Source organism: Elaeis guineensis, chromosome 9, assembly GCF_000442705.2.
Source record: "Elaeis guineensis isolate ETL-2024a chromosome 9, EG11, whole genome shotgun sequence".
Classification (NCBI taxonomy): domain Eukaryota; kingdom Viridiplantae; phylum Streptophyta; class Magnoliopsida; order Arecales; family Arecaceae; genus Elaeis; species Elaeis guineensis.
The window spans coordinates 9343843-9368029 of NC_026001.2; the positions used below are offsets into that span (position 1 = coordinate 9343843).

General features: G+C 43.1%; 1 pseudogene; it reads left to right on the forward strand.

Annotated features, from left to right (window-relative positions):
• The first annotated feature begins 4974 nt into the window (after positions 1-4974).
• The window catches only part of LOC140851459 (chaperone protein dnaJ 10-like), a 30351-nt pseudogene continuing 11138 nt past the window's right edge, over positions 4975-24187 (forward strand).

Below are 24187 nucleotides of genomic sequence, written 5' to 3' on the forward strand. Positions count from 1 at the left end.
AAGCTTTCTCGGATCAACCAACAACTATAAATCTAGACAAGGGATTGACAGAGTTAGTTACCATCAGTTCATTTATTCGTGAAGGCAGTTGTATACAGTATTCCTGAGAGCAAAAAGAAAACAGGGAAAGCTCACCAAGCATGGAGGAGAGAAGAAGAGGAAGAAGAAAAAGGAATCCATTAGGTTTGGTGGTTTACATCATTGTGTGGACTATGGAGCTTTGTTTTTGGGTACCATGACACTATGTTGGAGAGTTAAGACGTGGTTACAGGACAATAAATTCAAAAAGGGGCGAATGAGCTCATGATTTCACTTATTTTATGGTTTATAGGCCAGGAAAAATTAATTGGGATAGGAGACAATGAAAAGGCCAACTTATCTCCGGGTCAAAATTAGAGTCTTTATCACATGCACGTGTTGGGCTTTGGATTAAAGTTTGGTCCAATTAGAAACTCTTTTGGGTGGGGACGTCTTTGAAGAAGGAATGGGACGTGTGTGACTAATTCTGCAGTGGCTGCGAAGCGATTACAACCCCACCCTCGCTAAATCTCTCCCAACGCCAACAAATGCACTTTTGGTCCCGCTTGCAATGAGCTTGAAAGTGAACCAGCTACAGCTATATTCAGTGCATGATTTAATTCACCCTCTCTCCTTTTTTTTTTCTTTTTTTTTTTTTTTTTTTTTGTGTTGATTCGAGACCGAGACGAAGATTGCTATTGTATTTTTCAGTTATTATATTGCAATAAGTATCTTACTTATTTAAACTTCTTATCATAATAATAAAATTATATTACTGCTATTTCAATAAGCTGGTATGGTGACCTGTAACCAACTTCCTGGGACAGCTTTATTTTAGTCCTTTAAATATAATTCTTAGATTTGCCCATCCATCGATTATAATATTATATTTTCACTATTTAATATATTTGAAAAAGAACATCTCATTAGTATGGGGATAATGAAATTCTCTGTCTCATCGCATATATATTTTATTATTGATTGATTTGTTTATTTATTTTTCAGAAGTCATGCCACTTTATACTCCCTCTCATGCGCATCTCACGTACATTAAATATTCACATTTTTAGTGATGAAACCATTTCATATTTATTGAATAAATAAATAATGAATGAATGTAATGAAACAATAATATATAATAGAAAAAATAATTAGAAAGAAAGAAAAGTAAAAAAAAACCCCTCACAGACCAAGCATCCAGATACAATTCAAAAGACAATCTAACCCACAAATAAAAAAGAACCCCCTCCCATCATGAAAATCACAAATCCAAGCAGCTAACCTCCATTGGTAAGAAAAAGCAAACCCTAAATATCTGGCATGCCTGTTCTATTGCTGCTGCATCTCACGTGCTCAGTCAGTAGCCTTGGCCTCTGCCATTTGCTCTATTGCCCCTCGGGTTTCTGCACCCAACTTCTCATAGCCAACGACCCAGTATTCTCTCCATCACCTCAACAACCACACACTCGCTCCACGATCAATGCCTTGCCGTCGCAATCTTATCCTTGTCAGTTCAGTTTCAAATTGCCTTATTTTCCCAACTCTTATCTTATATCACCCTCATTGAATATGAGACATTAGAGTCGATCTCCAAAAAAATTGATGAGAGAGAAATTAATCTAAAGATCTATATAATTGATCATGATCTATAAAACTAAAAACGAATGAATATGTATATATATAGTCAGATTAGAATCAAATTGATCAGATTTGGATTCAGATCTGATCATATTAAAATTCTATAATAGAAGTTCTATATCGACGATCCAAATCATTGAAGATGATCTAATACTTCAAAACTACTTGCACACTAAAAAATTATATGATTTGAAAACTCTTAACCTATGCATCAAGTAGTCAAAAGTTGAATAACCTAAATAAAATTGAATTAGTATATATTTTAGTCACTTGATGCATAGGCTAGAGATCTTCAAATTATATAATTTTAGATGTGCAAGCATTTTTGAGATGGTAGCTCACATCCAACGATTTGGATCATTGATGTAGAACTCCCATTGTCATCTCATTATCTAATTTTGATCTGATCGGATCTAAATTCAAATTCGATCGATCTTATCCAAACCTACTCCTATATACACACACAAAGCAAATACAAAACTGATGATTCCACTGATATGTTATAAGTTTTGGTCACCATATATGATTTAGAATAACCTCAAACTAACAACCAGCGGGCAATACTATACCGTCACGTTTGCATTCCTTTTCAACATTGAAATTTAAGAAGGTATTTTTCTCTATTGTTTAATATAAGTATGAAATAAATTGTGAAACTCTCACCATTTTTAAAAAAAATAAAAAAATTATAATCTAATTAATTAAGAACATAGCAACAACAAACGAGTTACTGAACAACTAGGCTCACGAGCTAACTAGAAACGCGTGGTCCATCCAAGCACTCGGCACCAGTTTCCAGACTCTTTTACACTTTTTGATAGCTATATTGCGGTCCCATGACATAGACCCGGCGCTAAAGGACCGTGCCCATACCTTGTGGGCCCTTGAATCTACTGTTTATGATACGTCCAGCAAGGACAAGGGAGTTTTGTCATTGGCCTGCACGTATTTGGTACGCTGATACCTCTGTATTTTATGTTCACCAATGGTCCAGTACAACTGTACTTTTTATAATCGATGCAATTGTATAGGCACCGGGAAAAGAGCTCCATGAGAGAACTTTTGGCTCTTGGACATTCTAAGTGCACAGAGCTGCATTCTTTAGTTTGGTGGGTGAGGTTCAGATCTTGCCGTCTTTGATTAGCAATTGATCTGCACATCGTCTTGACCTAAAATTTGCATCGGATCAATATAATCTTGTTCCATGTATTTTTTACCATCTTCTATCATATTGTATATCGATACTATCATCGGATGATATCAGTATAGGATCTAATATCGAAATAACAAATTTTTATTTGATCATTGTAATATCTCTAAGGTTTATCAGACGAGCATCAGACTTTGTTACCATGATATCTATTTGGCCATGATGATGCCCCCCAGGTTCATCATATGAGCGTTAGACTTTTGTCACCATGAGAAGTAGAAGCTAATTTTAAAACCAAATGACATTTTTGGTCACGGTGCTGATATGATACACGTGACTCCCAATTAGGTGCCAGACTTGGCCTGTTCATTGGAGCACATATCAAAACTGATCCTGTTTCCTAGGAAATGATCGGACTTGATTAATACACCAGGATCCAACCTGACAAAGTTCTGAGTTGGTATAGTTTAATTATATGAAATGGTATCCCAACATGACTCCATACAGGGAGAATAGTGTTCGGCATGTGGGAAAGCATGCACCATCTCCTACCCACCACCAAAGAGGAGGCATATACATTATACAATCAATATATGTTAAAAATATAAATGTTCATCCTTTGCTAGGAATGCTGAATTCTTGCATCAAGAACATAACTTGTGCATTAATATGCCACTTCTGCTCGGAAGCAGGAGGCTTTTATTGAATCTTTGGGTGCATTTCGTATTCTTGTTTTGTTCTCGATTGGATGAAAGAATTTTCTCTTTATTTGTTGTTTTTGTTCATCCGGATGTGCCAAAAAAGTTGTTGACCAATGAAAAGGATGGCAAGTCAAAAGGCAACGAGATGGATAGCTGCACGGGCATGCCGCTGGAGTTAGGATAGCCAGAGAGTGGTATAAAGATATGAAGATAGTGGGGATTCAAGTGTCTTCTGTCAAAGATTTTCACCATCATTACACTATCGTTCGTAGCAGATAGATTTAGATAAAAATAAAAGTGGAACTTGAACTACGATAGAAGAAGTATAAATTAACACTATTTCTAAAGTAAAATCCTACTAATAAATAAAGTTAAACTAAGATAAAAGAATATATATATCGATATATTGCACGTCGATGGATCAAGGATATAATTTTGCTTATTTATACTATAATAATAATAATTATCTATTTTTATGGTTGCTAGGTATATCTAACTTCCTTTTCTGACAATTTGAATAACTAATGTTAGTTATCCATTCACTATTCTATATTTGTCAAAACAATTATTTTATATGAGCTGTCAAACCGATAATTATATTTCGATGGCCTTGGTTTATCCAACGTGCTTATGCTAGTTGTTTCTCTCTATAGATCTATTTGGTTGGAGGTAATCTGGCATGAAAAAATAAATCCCATATCAGATTATCGTATTTGATATGAAAAATAAAAGAAAGAGATGGTAAAAAAAATTGATGAGCCCTATATTTATTTTTCGAATAGAGAAAATAAAATAAATACTATGAAGGATTGGTATTTAGTAAATTTGGAGTGATAATAATCCATACTTGATAAAAATATTCTAATAAAGCTACATATATAATAATTAAATTTATTCTAATATCTTTCTAAATTTATTCAATAAAAATTTTGATAAAAAAATTAAGATGAAGATAGGATTATGTAAATAGTTATATAATTATAGTCATTATATCAAAACTTATTGGAGATGATAATGCTATCATAATATTAAAAAATTATTTTATGTTGAAGGATATATTTGTAAATTTAATCATATTTCTATATAGATTTACCTCCAATCAAACGTAATAATTTTTTTTCAATATCTTCCATAGTAATTTTTTCATCAGCCAAATATAGTAAAAATTATTTTTTTTATAATTATTTTTTTAAATAAATAATTTTTAAAAATTATCAAATTATCCCATAATCTGACGTATCCCAATTAAACAGAATCTTAATATCTCAGAGACCGATTCAGTTGCTTCAATCTATTTCTTGCACCGATCGTCAGACTCTATATGTTTTATATTATGATTGATCATCAGACTCTGTATATTTTATATTACAGTTGATCATTATCAAGTCTTTGAACATAATAAATTAAATACATAACAAAAACAAACAAGTTACCAAACAACCAGGCTCACGAGTTTATCAGAAAGGCATGACCCATAAGTACCGAGCACTAGTTTCCACCTCCCAGACCCTTTTACGCTTTATTATTCTGCGGTCATGTGACAGTCTACGCACTAACGAAGCGTGCCCATATCTCCGTGCGTCCTTGGAACTTCTAGCTTATGATGCATCCAGCAAGGACAAGGGTATTTTGTTATTGGCGTGCACGTATTTGGTACGTTGATACTCTTGCATTTTACTTTGTACAGCACAACTGTGCTTTGTACGATTGATACAACCGTATAGGCACTGGGAAAAGAGCTCCATGAGAGAACTTTTGGCTCTTGGACATTCTAAATGCACGGAGCTTCATCCAGTTTGGTGGATGAGGTTCTGATCTTACTGTCTTGGATTAGCAATTGATCCACACATCTATTTGGCCTAAAGTTTGCACCGAATCAATACATCGATACTGATATTTAGTATATCTCATCATCTCATATCATACGATATATTGATATTTTAATAAGATGATATCAGTATAAAATTTAATATTAAAAAATAAATCTTGATTTAACCATCATGTACTTTGTTACCACGACATCCATTTGGCTATTGGGATGGCCCCCAAAAGCTTGTCATATGAGTGCTGGACTTTTGTGACCATGAGATCTCGAAGCTAGTTTTAAAACAAAATGACATTTTCGGTTACAGAGCTAATATAATACACGTGAGCCCGAATTAGATGCCAGATTTGGCCTGTTCATTGGAGCATATATCAAGACTAATCCTGTTTCCTAGTAAATGATCAGATTTGATTAATAAACCAGGATCCAACCTGACAAAGTTCTGAGTTAGTACAGTTTAATTATATGAAATGGTATCCCAACATGACTCCATATAGGGTGAATAATGTTCGGCATGTGGGAAGGCATGCAACATCTCCTACCCTGGCTACCCACCCCACCCAAAAGAAAAAGGCATATGCAATCAATATTATATCTAAAAAGTAAATGTTCAACCTTCTGCTGAGAATTCTCGCATCAACAACATAGCTTGTGCATTAATATGCCAGTTCTGCTTTCCTATTCTCATTTTATTCTAGATTGGATGAAAGAATTTAATTTTTGTTTGCCCTTTTTGTCTCGTCTAGTTGCACCAAAAAAATCGTTGACTCATAGAAAGAGTGACGAGTCAAATAGCAATGAAATGGATAGATTTACTGATGACAATCGAAGTTAGAATAGCCAGAGAGCTGATAATTCCATCATGATACCATTATTCGAAGGAGATAGGTTTCAATAGAAATAATGATTTGGTTCTACTTTTTCGAAATAAGAAATCACTTTTTTCTAGCAAGAAGTAGAAGTTTTTTTTTTTTTTTTTTTTTTTTTAAGTAAAGGGGTTTTTGATTCTTACTTCTTGAAAAGTAAAAAAGTAAAAAAGTGCCGTTTGTTTTTACCTTCTCAAAGTATTAAATAGACTAAAATGCCATTCAATGTATGAACAAATATTTACAAAAATATCAGCTTGACTTTTTTTTTTTTGAGCTGGTGCTCATAAATCTAGGAGAATTTTTTTTAACGTGTAAAACTATATTAAAAGTGAAAATAATAAATAAAATAGTCTATCAAAATTTCAACAATCAGATAGTACAAAAAAGTATAAGTAGTAATGCAAAACTTAAATATATTAGTAACTTACCATAATCTTGTCACGTCACCATTCATCTGATGCAGTGATGGTGCCATTCTCCTCGTGCCAACCAACTCCATATTGTAGTCTCTTCAAATTTTGATAATTTTTTTAGCCGATTTTCAATGAATCTCAATGATTTTTAAATTGTTTGTTCGAATACTCTTTATTAGTTATTTTCTTAAACTTTGAGACTGCATTCTTTCAACCATCGGTATTCAAACAAGTACCATACCTATTTTCTTTCTTTGCTTCACCAATATAAAGATCAAGAAAGATTTTTGAATTTCAATGAGCTGACATACTGAAACATACCAGTAGCAATGTACGTGTGCGTGCGTGATTTTAGTCTTCAATAGCGAAAGAAAAAAAGTGGTACAGAAAAAACAAGCATAAACGAAAAAAAAAGTGTCAGAGGAGAAACAGACAAAAAAGAAAAAAAAATGTCAGAGAATAAACGGGCAAAAAAATAGATAATGCACTATTGACCATGCTATAATAATCTTAAGTATAATATAGGTTTGTCACTTGTGCATATACAGTAAAATAGTGCTCTCCCAGCAGGCAAGAAAGATGGATAAAAGCCTCACTACTAGTAGACAGTGAAGCTGCCATATAAGAAAGAATGTTATCCAGCACAGTCTTTCATACCATTAATCAATTAATCATGCAACTTCTTATGTTTGTTTCTTGTACGTATTTGATCGAACAGATGAGAAGCACAAATGAGTATAAGGAGAAAGTTGAAACAGTACTGATCTTTTCATTAAAATCTTGTGAATGGATTGGCTTTCTCCAATTAAACAAATTAATGATGACATGAGCTCAGGCAAAAATCAAAACTTCCATCTATTTTTAATATTACAGAGAAAGAGAGTGCGTAGAAGAAGTTCACAAAATCGCACAAAAAAAGGTCAGAAGAAGAGATATAACCGATATACGACGGCAATGGCAAGGACGAGGTGACGGCAAGAGATCTCTTGCTCTCATATCTGGATTCAGTCGAGGTCTATGTTCAAAGTGCTGGATTCACCAAGTTCTGGGTTCCTCTCGAGAAAGTAAAGCCTCATATGGAGTAATTTTGAGATGTTAGCGAGGGTATAGTGGAAAGAAAAGTTTTATTAAACTTTAGAATAATTTCGACTGAGTCCCAGCCTGATACTTTTCAGAAAAAAAGGAACTTGTTTGCTGCTTCTTTTCATCTCCGATTTTTGCTTTGATGGGAAAAATGACTTTTTTTTCTGTAAAATCAAATAATATTTTTTTTTGTCAATTTTATTTTTTTTAACAAAAAAGTCAGAAATTACTTTTTTTTTTCTAGTAAAATCAAACAAGCCCTACGATAGGAGAAATATAAGTTAATGCTATTTCTAAAATAAAATCCTACAGATAAATGAAGTTAAACTAAGATAAAGGAATACATATTGATATACTGGATGTTGATGGATCTAGAGTATAATTTTACTTATTTATATTATGATAATAATATTTATCTATTTTTATGGTTGCTATGTATATCTAAATTTTTTTTTCTGATAGTTCAAATAATTAACGTTATTTTTCCATCTACTACTCTATGTTTGTTAGTATGCTTGCTTTGTATCTACTGGCAGACTGATAATTATATCTTAATGGTCTTCGTTTATCCAATGTGCTTATACTAGTTGTTTCTCTATATTCAACCTATAATACAATCTTATTTACTGGAAAATGTCTTAAGATTAATTCGATTGCTTCGATCTATTCCTTATACTAGCCATTTGACCTCATATACTTTATATCACTGTTGATCATCGTCATCTTAATCTTTCAACCTGCTCATCAGCATCATAGATGAATTCTGTTTCTTCAACCTATATCTTCATATAAGTAATATTTGTCTGGGCCAAACCCTACAAAGCTCAACTAGCATCATGTGATTCTTAACTGTTTTTACTTAGCTTTGCCTATGTAGTGTTTACTTGTGATGTTCAATTAAGATATTGAGATAAGGTGTAAATAATTTTTAACTCTTTTAAGCTTTTGGTGATAAAGATTCGTCACTTTCTAAAAGAGCGAAAATGAAAGCAAAGCAAAGAATTGTAAAGAAACGCAAATGCGGCAACAGTACCAAATAGATTCTCGATTATAATGTATTTAAAACTTTAATAATGACTCAAAATTTATCAAGGGATGGTAAGGAAATAAAAACAATACTACTCTCCGAAAGTTTACATATACATTTTGTTTACGACCTTTGTTTTGCCAACATGATTTGACTCGGTTGTGGGCACATCCTCCTAAGTGCTTGCTCTTGAGTCTTGATGAAAGCTTGAGCTTTAACCACGATAATAGCGCATTTTCAATGCACTACTCAAATATAAGTGTTGTAACTATTATTTTTGTGATCTACTTTCTTGCGATAAAGCTATTTATTTGCTTTTCTTGGTGCAATACCCCCCCAAAAAAAAGCTTGATTTTGTTGGATTACCATTTATTTCTTTTTGTTGGCAGCACGCCAAAATGAAAAGATAAAACATACTTAGATAGTTTGTTGGATTATTCAATTTCAAATGAATAATTCATGATCCCTTTTTTATAAAAATATTTCATTAATGCGTATAATTCACTATAAATATTGGACTTTCTTTATTCTATCATATTTCATCAATCATATAGTTTGACCTCATTAGGAAATGAAGTAATTTTTATTTTCAATACATTGGTTAAAAAAGAAGTTGATCTACTTATATTAGAATTGCTTAGAAACAATTAAATTACAAACTTGGAATCTCCCTCCTTTTGAATGTTATAATCGGTAAGCAACTAGTTTGCCTGTGTTGAAAGAAGAAAAAACCAATACAATAGCATAAAATTGACAAGGATAAAAGGGGGACAAATTTAATTATCTGATATGTAAATAAATAAATATTTTCTTCAATGAATTTTTCCACTCATATTTTTATTTTATATTGAAATATATTTTTTGATAGTTATCTACTCGCAACTCACACATTTCTTAACAAATCATGTAATTATCTACCATGACAAAATTTAATGACAAACAAATATGAAATGAACATCTATCTTTCCTAGGGAAAGGTCTTTGGTTGAAACCTCGAAACATATAAAGCCCATTCTTTTGTGGGTAAATATAGGGATATCAACGGGTATCCTACCTAATGGGTACCCACTGGATAGGATTGAATTTTTTTTTTTTTTTTTGAAAAACCCACCACGGGTCAGGTTAGGGTCTTAGTTTTGAAAATTTGTAGCAGATAGGATCGGATTGTGGATTTATCCCTAAACCCTATCTATCTGACTAGTATATGTATTTACTAGAATACCCCCTCCATAATAGTATATTTACAAATATACATACATGTATATACCAAATTTTTTAGGGATTTAGGGTTTCTTTTGTCATAGTATGTATCTGTTTGTATTATATAAATTGATGGTTGAAATATGTTTTAGAATTTGTTTGATTTAAAATAGGTGTGAAACTTGATAAATTTGAAACATATTTGATTTGGTGGTATTTGCATTATACATTTGCTTGGATAGGTTATGGATAGAGTCGAATACAATCCACCACTCACATAAGTAGGGTAAGGATTGAAAATCCATACCCACCATGGTAGGTAGGATTGGATGGTGGGTAGGGGGTAAGGGATGGATAGGATATGGATTTAGCAAAACCCATACTTTATCTTACCCATTGATATCCCTAGGTAAATATCATCAAAAAGTTGATCAACTTCCTCATTGATTAACTTACTCATATTCTCGTATTTTTCAAGATGGATAAGTTACTTTTTTATGATAGCATTTATCCATAAAATAGAAGAAAATCTTATCCATCTAGAAGATGGCTAAATCATTTTTTCATCAATAAAAAAAATAATCTTTTTAATTCATTCTTAATATACTCTTAACCTTATAACAATAATAATATAATCATATAATATATTACTATGTATAATAATATATAGTACTATAATATAATATAATATAATAATATAGTATATTATTATATATAATAATATTATATAATATATTTTATATTATATTAATATAATATATTGATATAATATTATATAATATATATTATTATAATATTATTGAAATTTGGGGTTTGGTCCATGCATATGTGTTTCAGAATTTTATTTTCTAAATACTGCAGCGGAGAATAAGATCAAAATAATTTTAATTTGAATTATGTATGCATGAAAATATAAAACCACATGGATCTATCTCATATGTTGAAATTGATGTATGCTGAAATTCAGATTGTGATCAAATCACATATCTGTTTCGTAATCTTTTTCTTCAAATTTAGATCTGGAAGAGAAGAGGTCCTTTCTTAGCCGCACAAGTGTTCGACCTCTACGAGTATCCACTCGAGATCAGTTTGGAACAGCCCTCTTTAATCTGAATTTTTATTCTTCAAAATTCAACCTGTTGAAACTGAACGAAGTTTGGATTGCAATCAACACTTAATCTCTTTTTTTGATCTTTTTCTTCTTCTCTTCTCTAGAGTTTCTCTCTTTGCTATGTGCTGCTACCAGATGCTAGAAACCAGCAAAGAAGAGGCACCCAACAGCCTTGGGGCGTGGGACTCCTTAGGATGCGTGTTCTAAGAGAAATGGGGTGTGGGATGCCCAAGAGAAGAGAAAGGGAGGGGAAGAGAAGGCATGGGACTTCTCTTTTGATATGTGGAGTTGCTGGTTTGGATGCTCTAGGGACCTTAGGGGAGGTCCTTTTAAATAGGCACAAGGATTGAATCCTATTTCATCTCATAATACAAATCCTGCTTGGATTATGAATCCTTATAACTTAAGCTATTCAACTTAGATTAGAAATCTTTTTAGGCACCAACAATTAGAGCCTTTGCACCAATAATTAGACATCCCAAAACATACCCAAGAGACACTCTATAAGAGAACTAAAAGCCCTCTAATCAATTGACATGCTCAACTTGATCAAATTAAGGTGGCGCCCAAGAATAACTATCAAAATTAATTAGAGACTTGCACCCTTAATTTATATGATTTATAACCTTAGACATCCAACAATTGGAGTCTCATGAATCTTATTCATATAGATTATTAGTAGGTAATTAAGTTAGAATTATCTTATCAAATAAGTAATCTCAATAAAAAGAGAAATTGGGTCCAACCATATGCTAGTAAGGTTATCATGAACCCAATGAATTTCTCTAAATCTAATTGATACTTCATAAGCTCAATTGCTAATTTCAGGCCTAATCTTTTTATTGTATGACCCCATAGGTTCAATTCTATTTGATAGTGAGACATACAATGATCTCTTATCATTGTATCATTGAAATTCTTTTCAATGGATCGGAACAATTTCACTTTAACTCAACAAAGATTGTCGATCCAGAATAATCCTAGTGAGCTCTCACAATCCATCAGTGACACCTAACAGTATATAATGGCAACTCAGTAGAACTGAAATGAACCTCTAGGTGTAGTTAACGTGTGATTCAGTCCCTCTAGTGTGAGTTCTGACTAGATGGTAGGTTATGGATAAATCGTCAAACCTCAATATCAGTCATATGATAGATTCGATTAGCTCAAGCCTAGTTGTGACTTCTATAAAAAAAATTTTTCTATCAATCATACTGCTGTGGCCACAGATTCTTGGACTTAGCCTCTCAAATCCCGTAGGACTACTCCTTTCTATCAAGATCAATAGATCTTATCTTGATGCGTACCCTACTCCTACAGTGGATCAACTATCCCCAACATCCACTACAAGAACTCATTGAGATCAATATTTATGTGTCAGTCAAACTTCAATAGCCTCACTGTGAGTAGCAGTACTATCTCAAGTCAAAGAACCAGTCACACAACTACAGCATCGAGATAATCATCAACGATCAAATAGAAATTCAAGTGATCTCTCGTATGGTCATGCTCAGTACTAGTTGTTCTCTAACAACTATCCAAACTCATCGCCCTGTGCTCTACACAGTAGACCAGAGACTCATCTATCCTGAAGGAAGCGATTTGTGCATCAGTCTATTTGGATCAATCACCATCCTCATGATGATCCTATGATCGAAAGTATTTAAGAATTAAATACATGTTTCTAATTCTCAACACTTTGAGAATATATATCGAAACTAATTCATGGATGATTCAAGGACACATCACACTTGAATGAAAAAGAACTTGTCCTTTTATTGATCATATCAATATATTAAGTATAAAATTGTATCCTAAAATTATTACAATATATCAGCCATATTGACTTCTAGGACATACATCTAACAAATATATAATAATATAATATATTATAATATTATAATATATTATTATATATTATATTATAATATAATATTATAATACAATAATATAATATATTATCTTATATTATTATATACAATAATATTATATAATATGCATATATATAACATAATATATATTATATACAATAATATAATATATATTATATCATATTAACATAAGGCATTAATATAGAATAATATAATAATATAACATACAATTATAAATTAATATATTATCATATATTGTAATATATTATAATAATATAATAATATAATAGTATGATATTATATTATATTATTATACATAATAATATTTGTATAATATATTATTATATACTATATTATTATAATATAAATAATATACTTATTATAATAATAAAATAATATATTATTATATATAATAATATTTATAATTATAAATGGTATTATCGAAAATATGTATAGATCTTAGCAACTTATTTAGAAAATTAGTAATATAAAAGAACATAAATAATAATCTTTTAAACTATTTTTTAATATATAAAAGAACATAGATAAATTATTTTTCTATCTAAATGTTGTCTGTTAAATACTTATCTAGAAAAATATAGATTTCTGGATAATTTCTTTTACCCTCAAAAGAATAGGCCCAAAAGGGCTCATTTTTTTATGGATAAATATCATAAAAAATTTACTAATTTTTTTATTAACTAACTTACCCATATTCTCTCACTTTTCAAGATAGGTAAATTATTTTGCATGGATAGTATTTATCCATGAAATGAGAAAAAAATTTTATCCACCTAGAGAGTGGCTAAATTATTTTCTAATTCGGCTAGTAAGTATGTATTTAATTTTATTCTTAAAATATCTCATTTTTGTTTTCAATGTTTCCATCATTCAATATCCAATAATACAGTTATCCACTTTCTTTAAGCCTAAAAGTATAAAGAATATTATGAAAAATATAGATAAATTTTAACAACTTATCTAAGAAAGTAATAATGTAAACGAATATGGATAAATTTCGAAGCTTCTTTTCCATACATGAAAGAATATTAATAAATTATTTTTCTATCTAAATATTATTTAGAAAGTATTTATCTAAAAAAATATATTTTTTAGATAAATTTTTTATTTGCAGATGAATGGACCCATCTTATAATAATATTATATATAATAATATTTATAATTATAATGATGTTATCAAAAATATGTATAGATCTTAGCAACTGTTGGTGCAAAAATCTGCTTGCGCCGGAGAAGCTGGAGTCGAGGAAGTCGCGGTCGCCGCCGGGACCTGCAAAGGAAGTCTAAACCGGAGGTGGGGTTGCTCCGGCAAGACCCTCCGACGCTCAAGTCAGTTCTCTGCCTCAACAAGAATGGAGTGCTCGAACGGAGAATTTAGCAAAGTTTTGAGATAAGAAATGAGCTTAAAGAATAACGTATCTGGATTTCCCTTTTATAGATGGAGGAGGCAGCGGATTGATGGCGACGTTTGTAACCGCTTGGTAGTGGGCCGCCCATGGTCAGGAGAATTGATTGCGAAAGATAAGGGAGCGGACACGTGGCCATCACCTCGACCCGCCGCGTGGAATCTGTTATGAGGGGTGGAGCAGCGTCCGTTGTCAGCGGACAGGAGAATCGCATGGTATCCGTCGCAGGAGGTGGAGCAGGTTCGTGGCCGTCACTGTGGCCTTCCAGGGGATAGTGGAGCTGTGCGGAGTCCGCCACAGGAAGTGGAGCAGGGCGGCTATGGTTACTGCGGCCTGTCAGGGAATGATGGCACTGCGCGGAGTCCGCCACAGGGAGTGGAGCAGGGTCGTGGCCGTTTTGAGGGCCTGTCAGGGGGCGTGGATCTGCCGATTGGAGCTCGGCAACGGCCGGGGCCCGGTTTCTGTTGAGGTCCGGGTGAGGTCCTCCTGGCGGTAGGGGTCGTGAGCGGAGCCCGACTCCCGGGGAAGTCCGGGCGGAACCCTCTCGGAGCTGAGGTTGCGGATGGAGCCCGGCTCTCGTAGGAGTCCGGGCGGAGTCTGCTTGCGGCTGTAGCCGTTGGCGTCAGAGATGAGGCTCGGCTCCCTTAAGAGCACGGGCGAGGTCCTCCAGCAGTTGGTCCCGAGAGCGGAGCTCGGCTCCCGTAGGAGTCCGGGCGGAGCTGTTCTGGTGTTGGCGGTGGAGCCCGGCTCTCGTAGGAGTTCGGGCGGAGCTGCACTTGCTGTCGTTGGTGGAGCCCGGCTCCCGTAGGAGTCCGGGCGGAGCTGCGCTGCAATCAAAGTTAAGGGTGAAGTCCGGCTCTGGTAGGAGTCCGGATGGAGCTTACCAGCAGTTGATACTGAGAGCGGAGCCCGACCCCCGTAGGAGTCCGGGCGGAGCTGTTCTGATGTCGGCGGTGGAGTCCGGCTCCCGTAGGAGTCCGGGCGGAGCTGCACTTGCTGTCGTCGGCGGAGCCTGGCTCCCGTAGGAGTCCGGGTGGAGCTGCACTTGCTGTCGTTGGTGGAGCCCGGCTCCCGTAGGAGTCCGGGCGGAGTTGCGCTGCAATCAAAGTTAAGGGTGAAGTCCGGCTCTGGTAGGAGTCCGGATGGAGCTTACCAGCAGTTGATACTGAGAGCGGAGCCCGGCTCCCGTAGGAGTCCGGGCGGAGCTATTCTGATGTCGGCGGTGGAGCCCGACTCCCGTAGGAGTCCGGGCGGAGCTGCACTTGCTGTCGTCGGCGGAGCCCGGCTCCCATAGGAGTCCGGGCGGAGCTGCACTTGCTGTCATCAATTCCGTTGAGGGTTTCGGCTGTGGGTATTTTACACCCAACACCAGTCCCCCTACATCCGAGTTTGAATTTCAAACGAAGGAAGTACTCAGAGGTACAGCCGGAACCGTCCCTTCGAATCCTGCACCCTGCCGCTCCCAGATATTTTGGCATTAAATGAGCGCGTGCCGGAGTCTTTCCGATTTGGAGCGGCACGAGGGGACGCTTCGAAAACCCTGCAGGTACGCTGGCCTAGGTACGGCGCAATTACGACCCTGCTAACCGCCAGCCGCCTTTAGCCGTCTGCCACGGGGAGTGGGACACGCGTCAGATGCGGACTGGCCTGGGGGGATTCGAGATCATTATGGTGCCGGATCCCAGGGTCTATTTAAACCCGTCCTCCCCCCTTCAGGCGTCCCACTCCATTTCTGATTTTTTGCTGGCGTCTGTCATCTCCCCGAGAGTCTGCTCTAGCAAACGCCCTCTCGAGCCGTAGGCGCCTTCCGTTTCTCGCTCCCCGGGTCCCTAGAGCAAGATAGGTTAGTGCCAACCTTCTTCTTCTTACCGCCTAGGGGCTTCTCCTCTTTTCATTTCTTTCGTGTCTTCTTTTGAGTTGACCTTCGGCGTCTCGTTCCCTTCTCGGTTTGCCTTTCTAGGGCCCTTTAGGTTCTCCCCCCAAAAAAAATATCTTCCGATTCTTCTGCCCCCGCAAGTTCTGGGAGTTCTTCTGCTTCGAACCCCCAGGCCCCTGTCTCTGCGGACGAACCCGCGTTCGGGGCAGGGCCTCGCCCGGTTTTCGTACCGGGCGCCATTCCATGTTCGTCGACTCCGGACGAACTCCTTCTGATAAGGGCTCGGTATGGGGTCCTTCGGAGTACGACCTGGAGCTTCCTGGCCCCTCTGACCGGGCCAGTGCTCCCCCTCCTGGTCGCTTTTGTTTGTACCAGGAGGCATTTCGCGTCGGACTCCGGCTTCCGCTTCCAGTCTTTGTTGCCGCCTTCTTTCGCTTCTTAGACATTTCTCTCGCCTCTGTCGCCCCGAATTCCTTTAGGTTTTTGATAGGGTTTCTCTCTCTCTGCCATATAGCCGAGGTCCAGCCATCCCTCTCCTTGTTCAGACATTTCTACACCTTCAAACGTCATCCTTCAGCGAAGGACTGGTGGTACTTCTCCCCCCAGTTCGGAAAGAAGGGGTTGCTGAAGGGCGCCCCTTCTTCGATTCACAACTGGAAGGAGAAATTTTTCTTTGTCTACTGCCCGACCCTGGAACTAGGTCTGCCCCCTTGGGGGTCTCTGAGGGATTCCGTCCGCCGGGCTCCCAGCCTGGGAGAGGACAACCTCCAGGCCGTCCAAAAGCTTCTGAGTTACCCCGCTCCTTCCCTTCCTAACCTTCTGAGGGAGCAGCTTCTTTTCAACATCGACCTGAGCCCTCAGGATCCAGCAAGTATATATCTTTCCTTTTCTTGCCTTCTTCTTCTCTCTCTTTTTTTTTTTTTTTTTTTTTTGACTTTGGACTGATTGGTGCCGCTTTTTCTTTCTTCTTTTCTTTTCCTGTTGTTTTTTTTTTTTTCAGCAATGGACGCCGAAGCCACGCGAATGCTCGCCAAGGCTATGAGAGCTCAGAAGAGGAAGGGCGCGACGACCTCCGGTTCGGCGAAGAGGGCCAGGGTGGAGGAGACGAGCTTGGCTACGCCTGTCCAGGCGACTCCGGCCATCGACATTCCTTCGGATGCCGAGCCAGCGGCCCCCCGGGCTCCCTCAAGGAGCCCGCCGACTGGGGTCCCCATTCCGGAGGTCCGCCCCACGGAGGCGCCCGCCGCGGGGAGGAGGAGGAAATCGGTGGCCCGCAGGGCGAGCAGCCACCGAGCTGCTGCAGACGAGTCCGTCTGCTCCGAGGGGGGATCGGAGAACCCCTTCAACGATAAGGCTCTGATCAGGCGGCTACTCGACGGCTGCATTCTGTCCGATGTCGTGGAGAGGATTGACCGCGCCGATCCCGAGCAGCGGGCCTGGGACACTTTGGGGTCCTTTCTTGAGGTAAGCGGATGTTTATTTGCATGGTTGCTCGGTCTTTGTTGTAATTCTCTATCCGTCCTTGCAGATTGGGCACCAGCTCTTCGCTTATGTCGAGGCGTTGGGCCGCATGAGAAGGGACCTTCTTTGGGTGGAGGAGCGCTGCCAGGACGAGGTTGCCCGTCTTCAAGCGAAGACGGCCGAGGTGGCCGCCCTCCGGGAGGCCCTGGAGAGAGAGAGGCAAGATCGGGAAGAGGAAAGACAAGCCCGGGAGGAGGAGAGACGAAGCTTGGAGGAGTCGGCGAGGAAGGCGGAGGCCGAGGTCGCCCATTTGGCCGAGCAAACTCCGGTTCTGGTCTCGGAGGCCAGGACCCTTGCGGTGGAGGAGTTCAAGGCCTCCGCGGAGATGAGGGAGCTGAACGTCCAGTTCGGCCTGGAGGCGTTCACCAAGGGGTTCGAGCTCTGCCGAGAGAGGGTGGCCAGCAGATACCCCGACCTTGATCTCGACTTTTTGGAGGAGTCTGACGACGAGACCGCCCCTTCGTCCGCCGCCACTGGAGTCGCACCCCCCGCGCCGAGCTCTCCACCCCCTGCCCCCGAGGTCTGAGACCTCCGATCTTGTATCTTTCTTTTGTCACCATATTTCCTTTCCGTTTGTCTTCAAAATTAATCAATAAAGTCGAATTTCTCATTATGGATGGCCTTTCCTTCCCCCTGCTCCTCCTTTTCTGCCTTTCTTCTTGTAATGAGTCGGTCTTTGACGTTTGCATCTTCCGATGGCAGTGTCCTGCCGAAGCACTCCCCTTGCCCCTGGGGGTCCCGCTGAAGTCAACTATCCAACGACTGAAAAAGGAGGTCCTCCATCTGACGAAGAAGTTGAAGAAATCAGAGGGCGAGCTCCGCCAGTCAAAAAAATGCTATTCTGAGGCCGCCGCTGAAGCCGTCCACTTCAGGAGTCTCCAAGTGAAGGCCATCATGGACTATAGCCGGAGGAAGACGAATTTCACAAAGGAGCTCGAGGAATGTACGAAGAGCGCCAGCGACCGAACTTGGGCTCAAGAAGCCAGGATCAGCGCCCTTAAGGTGGAGCTGTCAGCTGCGAAGAGGAGGATCGGCCAGCTGGAAGGGAACTCATCCCGGCTCACAGCGCAGGATGAGCAGAAATGGTCGCAAAAGGTCTCCGACCTCTAGAAGCAGCTTCAAGATGCTGAGATGAGCCACGATGTGCAGCGGGCCAGTTGGTGCCGGCAGGTAGAAGAGTACAAAGGAAGATTTCGTCAAGCGACGGACGAGGTCGTTCGTCTCCAGAGGCAGTTGGTTACTAGGGCGCAGCTTGCTAACGCTCAAGATACCGAAGAGCTCCTAGCCCTGAGGGGCACTGTCGAGGGGATTTCCGTCTCCCTTGGGGAGAAGACAGCCGAGCTTCAACAAGTGAAAACCCAACTGGCGCTCGAGTGGAAGGCCGTCGCGGATGCAGAGGCGGAGTCCGAAGTTCTGCGGAAGCGACGTCGAGAAGCGGAGGCAGAGAGCCGACATCTTCGTCAGATGCTCCGGGATACGCTGCAGAAGAAGGAAGAACTAGAAGAAACAGTGGAGAATCTGAGGCAGTCCTGGTTGAGGGATGGAGGTGATCACCCTAGGTCAGAGGGAGCAGGACCTCCTTAGAGTTCTTTTGTAGTCATCCCCTTTTTATAGCTGCTTTCTTCTTGTCGTTTTGTCCCTCTTTTCCTGGCCGTCCTGGCCCTGTAGTACGTATATCGAAAATGAAGAAAAAGCGCTTTGTGTTACCTTGCCCATGCGTAGCACCGATATTGTCGTCCATTGACCCTTTCTCGTCGTTTGGCTTGTTTGGCTTAGATGTCGTCGTGGGAAGGGACTCTCCCCTTCCCACCGATCTCGTCATGTGGCCAAGTCTCGCCACCATTTTTAACCCTTGCTGGCGAAGTAGCGGATGGAGCCCGGCTCCCTTAGGAGTCCGGGCGAAGTCCTTCTTGGCGGTGGAACCCGGCTCCCGTAGGAGTCCGGGTGAAGCTTTCCTTGGCGGCGGAACCCGGCTCCCGTAGGAGTCCGGGTGAAGCTTTCCTTGGCGACGGAACCTGGCTCCCGTAGGAGTCCGGGTGAAGCTTTCCTCGGTGGCGGAACCCGGCTCCCGTAGGAGTCCGGGTGAAGCTTTCCTCGGCGGCGGAACCCGGCTCCCGTAGGAGTCCGGGTGAAGCTTTTCTCGGCGACGGAACCCGGCTCCCGTAGGAGTTCGGGTGAAGCTTTCCTTGGCGGCGGAATCCGGCTCCCGTAGGAGTCCGGGTGAAGCTTTCCTCGGCGGCGGAACCCGGCTCCCGTAGGAGTCCGGGTGAAGCTTTCCTCGGCGACGGAACCCGGCTCCCGTAGGAGTCCGGGTGAAGCTTTCCTTGGCGGCGGAACCCGACTCCCGTAGGAGTCCGGGTGAAGCTTTCCTTGGTGACGGAACCCGGCTTCCGTAGGAGTCCGGGTGAAGCTTTCCTCGACGGCAACCCGGCTCCCGTAGGAGTCCGGCGGAGCTTTCCTCGACGACGGAACCCGGCTCCCGTAGGAGTCCGGGTGAAGCTTTCCTCGGTGACGGAACCCGACTCCCGTAGGAGTCCGGGTGAAGCTTTCCTTGGCGACGGAACCCGGCTCCCGTAGGAGTTCGGGTGAAGCTTTCCTTGGCGACGGAACCCGACTCCTGTAGGAGTTCGGGTGAAGCTTTCCTCGACGCGGAACCCGACTCCCGTAGGAGTCCGGGTGAAGCTTTCCTTGGCGACGGAACCCGGCTCCCGTAGGAGTCCGGGTGAAGCTTTTCTTGGCGGCGGAACCCTCTCCCCCCTCCGGTCTAAAAGAACCGGGCCTTCAACTTTGCTCATGTCAGGACGAGGTTCTCCTCCTGTTCCTGACACGGCTGTGGGGGCACATTAGGGCGTTGTAAGGCCTCTCCCCCCATCCGGTCTAAAAGAACCAGGCCTTTGACTTTGTTCAAGTTAGGGCGAGGTTTTCCTCCTGTCCCTAACAGGGCTGTGGGGGCACATTAGGGCGTTGTGAGGCCTCTCCCTCCATCCGGTCTAAAAGAACCGGGCCTTTGACTTTGCTCAAGTTAGGGCGAGATTTTCTCCTGTCCCTAACAGGACTGTGGGGGCACATTAGGGCATTGTGAGGCCTCTCCCCCCATCCGGTCTAAAAGAACCGGGCCTTCGACCTTGCTCATGTCAGGACGAGGTTCTCCTCCTGTTCCTGACATGGCCGTTGTTTTTGGAGGGTCATATCCAGTCATAATATATCCACGTTAAGTAGGAGGAGCGTGTTAGCTAAAAAGAAAAGTAGATTCAAAGCGAAATAGTAAGCGATACATTTACAGCATTCCCGCTCCTTCTTGAGGCCCTCCGGTGATGGAGTCGATGGTCCCGATGGGCGGTCGGTCCCCGGGTTGCTCCTTCCTTTTCTGCGGTTCAGGCGGCGGGAGGGCTCTTGGCCGGTCTCTTCTATCCTCAGGCCTGCGGCGGATGAATCTGTCGAGTCGACCTCGCCGAATGAGCTCCTCGATCTCATCCTGGAGCTGGATGCATTCCTCCGTGTCGTGGCCGTGGTCGCGGTGGTAGAGGCAGAACTTGTTGGGGTTGCGCTTCCCGGGGTGCGTGCGCATCTTCTCCGGCCTAGGGAGCTGCTCCCTGACCTCCATCAGCACCTGGGCCTTCGAGGCGTTGAGGGGGGCGTAGCTGCGGAATTTCCCTGGCGGGGAGCCCCGTCGAAATCTGTTGTCCGGGCTTCTCTGCCTGCATGCCCGGGGGGGAGTATGGGCGCGCTTATGCCCAGGAGGGGATCGGGAGCGAGGCCGGGCTTCCTTTGGCCTCTTCTCGACTGCGGGCTTACTAGAATCTCCCGCCTGGCGCTCCCTCGCAGTCTCTTCGTCCTTCATTTTGAAGGCCTCTTCCGCTCGGGCGTATCCTTCAGCCCGAGCCAGTAGATCTGCAAAATCCCTAGGGTACTTCTTCTCCAGGGAGTACAAGAGGTCATTCTTCTGAAGGCCACCTTTCAGGGCGGCCATGGCAACTGATTGGTCCAAGTTCCGGACCTCCAGCGCCGCGATGTTGAAGCGGTTGACGTAGGCCCGTATGGACTCCCCTTCCCTCTGCTTGATGTTGATGAGGGACTCCGAACCTTTCCGGGGACGCCGGCTGCTGACAAAATGGGCCACGAATTGGTGGCTCATTTGATCGAAGGAGAATATGGTACCCAGCTTCAGAGCCGAGTACCAGTTTCTCGCCGCTCCCTTCAAAGTAGACGGGAAAGCCCGGCACAAGATGGCGTCGGGAGCACCGTGAAGCAGCATCATCGTTCGGAAGGCCTCCAGATGATCCACCGGGTCCGACGTCCCCGTCGTAGCTTTCAAATTGGGGGAGCTTGAAATTCGGTGGGATCGGTTCCTGCATAATCATTTGGGAGAAGGGAGGGTCAGTGCAGATATCCTCACCATAAGCGGGAGGCGCGTGGCGGAGTTCTTCGATCCGCCGGTTCATCTCCTGGAGCCTCCGGTCCAGGAAGTCCTCTCGACTCGAGTCTCGAGGGTCCTTTGGCAGAACGGGGGCAGGGATCTCCCAGGGTGGAGTCGTGGTCCGATTGAGGGCTCTCTACCCTCGGATTCGCCTTCCCAGGAAGGACGGGGCGGCTGGCCCCAGGTGGCCCGCCCCACCGCCGGGTTCTGGCATTCCGGAGATGCCCCTCCGGATGCGCCGACGCCTGCGGCGGCTGCTGCTGCATTGCCTGTACGGGTCGACGAGGCCTTTGACCTGCTGCGCCAGCAAGTCAAACTGCTCCACGCCGACCACCGTCGCCGGAGGGGAGGAGGCTGAGAAACGGGGAGGGAAGGCCGGAGCCTAAGATCTGGCCGCGGAGGCGTGGACCGCCGGGTGGACGCCCTGCGCGGAGGCATCGGGTGTCGATCTCGCGGGGGAGGATTAGGAATGGATGACGGAGAGATGGTCGGGGCGGCTCCGTTGAACACTCCTTTAAGAACAAGGGTGCTGCGAAGACACAGGCCCTTCCTTCTAGCGCCAATCCTGTTGGTGCAAAAATCCGCTTGCGCCGGAGAAGCTGGAGTCGGGAAGCCGCGGTCGCCGCCGGACCTGCAAGGGAAGTCTAAACCGGAGGTGGGGTTGCTCCGGCAAGACCCTCCGACGCTCAAGTCAGTTCTCTGCCTCAACAAGAATGGAGTGCTCGAACGGAGAATTTAGCAGAGTTTTGAGATAAGGAAAATGAGCTTAAAGAATAACGTATCTGGGTCCCTTTTATAGGGGGAGGCAACGGATTGATGGCGACGTTTGTAACCGCCTGGTAGTGGGCCGCCCATGGTCAGGGGAATTGATTGCGAAAGATAGTGGAGCAGACACGTGGCCATCACCTCGCCCGCCACGTGGAATCTGTTATGAGGGGTGGAGCAGCGTCCGTTGTCAGCGGAAGGAGAATCGCATGGTATCCGTCGCAGGAGGTGGAGCAGGTTCGTGGCCGTATTGTGGCCTGCCAGGGGATAGTGGAGCTGTGCGGAGTCCGCCACAGGAAGTGGAGCAGGGCGCTATGGTTACTGCGGCCTGTCAGGGAATGATGGACTGCGCGGAGTCCGCCACAGGAAGTGGAGCAGGGTCGTGGCCGTTTTGAGGGCCTGTCAGGGGCGTGGATCTGTCGATTGAAGCTCGGCAACGGCCCGGAGCCCGATTTCTGTTGAGGTCCGGGAGAGGTCCTCCTGGCGGTGGGGTCGTGAGTGGAGCCCGACTCCCGGGGAGTCCGGGCGGAACCCTCTCGGAGCTGAAGTTGCGGGGACCCGCTCTCGTAGGAGTCCGGGCGGAGTCTGCTTGCGGCTGTGTCGTTGGCGTCAGAGATGAGCTCGGCTCCCTTAAGAGCACGCTCGGTCCTCCAGCAGTTGCCCGAGAGCGGAGCCGGCTCCCGTAGGAGTCGGGGGAGCTGTTCTGTGTTGGTGGCGGAGTCGGCTCCCGTAGGAGTCCGGCGGAGCTGCTGCTTGTCGTTGGTGGAGCCCGGCTCCCGTAGGAGTCCGGGCGGAGCTGCGCTGCATCAAAGTTAAGGGTGAAGTCCGGCTCTGTAGGAGTTGGAGAGCTTACCAGCAGTGATACTGAGAGCGGAGCCCGGCTCCCGTAGGAGTCCGGGCGGAGCTGTTCTGATGTGGCGGAGGAGCCCGGCTCCCGTAGGAGTCCGGGCGGAGCTGCACTTGCTGTCGTCGGCGGAGCCGGCTCCCGTAGGAGTCCGGCGGAGCTGCACTTGCTGTCGTTGGTGGAGCCCGGCTCCCGTAGGAGTCCGGGCGGAGCTGCGCTTGCTGTTAGGGTGAGTCCGGCTCTGGTAGGAGTCCGATGGAGCTTACAGCAGTTGATACTGAGAGCGGAGCCCGGCTCCCGTAGGAGTCCGGCGGAGCTATTCTGATGTCGGCGGTGGAGCCCGGCTCCCGTAGGAGTCCGGCGGAGCTGCACTTGCTGTCGCGGTGGAGCCCGGCTCCCGTAGGAGTCCGGGCGGAGCTGCACTTGCTGTC